This window comes from Anneissia japonica, unplaced genomic scaffold, assembly GCF_011630105.1.
Source record: "Anneissia japonica isolate Jap-2015-1 unplaced genomic scaffold, ASM1163010v1 scaffold1881_len754168_cov175, whole genome shotgun sequence".
Taxonomy (NCBI): domain Eukaryota; kingdom Metazoa; phylum Echinodermata; class Crinoidea; order Comatulida; family Comatulidae; genus Anneissia; species Anneissia japonica.
The window spans coordinates 209170-211898 of NW_022757845.1; positions in this window are offsets into that span (position 1 = coordinate 209170).

A 2729-nucleotide genomic window follows, 5' to 3' on the forward strand; every position below is an offset into this window, starting at 1 on the left:
CATATATGTATATATATACATATATACACGCGCACATGCATATAGATGCATACACTTACATAAACACATACATGATTACAGTTCATCAATGATCGGATTGGTACTCTTATTTCTTTTTATATTATTTCTTATTTTTGATAGATGTGCCTGATCTGTTTCTAGATCATTTACATTTGATATTTCAGTTATGCCTTGGAATAACTTAAGTACTGGATTATCATCAGAACTATGTGCTATTCTACGAAGCCGTGTCATTTTAATGACATACAAAACAGATTGAGATCAACCATCCTTAAACCGCCGTGTGCTAATTTTGTCTGGTTTCTTTTGCCAGACAAAATTATAGAACAACGAGTTGATTTTAATAATAAAGTCTACAGAGGGGTGGTTTGGAATTGATAATATCATATGAATTAATTTGGGGAGTATGATTTAATAACCGTTATTTTCCCTATAACTGTCGGTTTTCTTTTTGACCACTTATTTACAAGACGCTCAATTGTTTCAAAAACTTTTTCGTAATTTACATTAACCATACGAGCCGCATTTAAAGAGAAATCCAATACCAGTACCGTACCTAGAATTGAAAAAAATACCTTTCCCTATCCAGTTAAATTTTTGTCTAGTTTTTATTTTAATTTCACAATGTTTTTTACTACCTATCCAAACTATATTATTTTTTTCCTCATTTATTTTTAAGCCCGAAATTTTTTCGAACAAGTCTAATGTATCTAAGGCTGCATGAAGTGACGTTTCCGAACCATCTAGCGCTAGTGTGGTATCATCTGCATTTTGCGATATCTTATATTCTACCTCATTCAATTGTAATTCTATTAATCTTCTTATTTTTTTGATTAAATTATTTAGGAGTTCAGAACATGACAAAAATATATACGGTACGGCGAGGGGTCACCCTCTAAGCGATTTAATTTTAAATCGCTTAGACATGCTACCATTAATATTTATAGAAGGAAGCATTTCAGAATAGAATATCTTAACCCAGCGTTTTACTGAGGCCCCAAAATTAAACATGTCTAAAGTTTTATAAATGAATTTATGGGAAACAGAATCAAACGCTTTTTCCAAGTCCACTAGCAGGAGCATCTCTGGAATATCAAATATATCAGTAACATTTATTAAGTCGCTTATCACTCTGTCCTTTTCTCCTATAAATCTTCCTGGTATAAAACCATTTTGCTCTGCTTATAAGGTGCTCTAAGACCATTTTAATCATATTCGCAATACATGCAGAAGCCAATTTATAGGTACCGGTAATAATTAATGACGAGAAAGGTCTCCAGTTCTTTAGAGCGCACCTTGGTTTATTAGGTTTTGGGATGAGGGTTATTGAGTCCAACAGTTGTGTTTGTGTTAAATGACCTTGTTCGTATACATAATCATTCTAAGAAAGGGATCTACCCAAAAGAATTAAAAAAACTGCCGTAAATCCATCCTGTCCCGGACTCTTATTGTTAGTCATATTTTTTAGCGCTCTTGCTATTTCAGAAGAGTGAAGCGGTCCCTCAATTTCATTTCTTTGCGTATCTGATAATTTGTTTAAATCTGTATCATCAAATAACGTTCCTAATAATGTGAAATCAAGGTTTTCATCGCTATTTGCGTATGACGTTCTATAGTATCTTTCCACATTTTCTACAATTTTATTATTAGCTGTTATTTTATTACCCCTCTCATCTATTAGTTTGTATATAATTCGTTTTCTCTAAATTCAAGAAAAAGCTGTTGGGTTTTCCCCATGTTCTATTCGTTGCGCTTTAGATCTAAGCATGGCATTATGCACCAGGGATCTACTAATTCCAATTCATCTATCATTTTTAAGACCCTTTCTCTTGCTTTCGGATTATTTATTCTTACGTAAATTTTTGCATCTTTTGTCGGGTTTAATGTTAAGTTCCAATGCCCACAAATCATAATAGGCCTATGGGCGTTGTTAAACGAATTAATAATTTTATCAATCCTGTCGTAAAATGTTGGATTATCAATATTGGGCCCGTATATAGAAAGTAACGTAAACCGAATGGATTATATTGTGACGTCAAGTGCTAACCAATTTCCACACTTGTCCGTCTGAGTTGTGTGGATGGTGACATTCAATTTGTTTTTAAAAACAACTGCTACCCCTCTGGAATTTGAAGTGCCATGGCTAAAGAAACAGAGTTTCTTTCGTTTTCTTTGGATGTTTTTTTTAGCGCTTCTTTTCCCTTGGTTTAATTTATCTGGAACTGCAGTAATAGTTTTCACTATACCTTGATCAGTAACTAACTTTAGTCGATCATACTGAAACCAAGCACGAACTCCGTCCCTTCTCTTTTCTCTCAAAATGCTTGATAAGGCCCTTCGCCTTAATCGTTGTTAATAAAAATGACGTTCTTTTTAAATGTCGGGTTTTTTTTTCTTTGGAGTGGCCTTCCTTACTTCTTCTTCAACTGTGTATTTATAGAAATAAGCTATAATAGGGCGGTGTATGCCTTGTTTAGGTGTCGCACCGATCCGATGAGCTCGTTGAATATCATCTTTTTCGATTTGTATTCCCATTGATTTGTTCAATGAACCAGTAAAATTTTGCCCAGGCTCAGTGTTTTTTGGCTGACTTCAGGCTCAAAATGTTGTTCTTATTTTACACAATTTTCAAACACAGAAAACAATATTGAACAGTAGTACACTACTGTAAATAAAAATGGCCCCTGAAAAAGGAACCAGAAAAAATG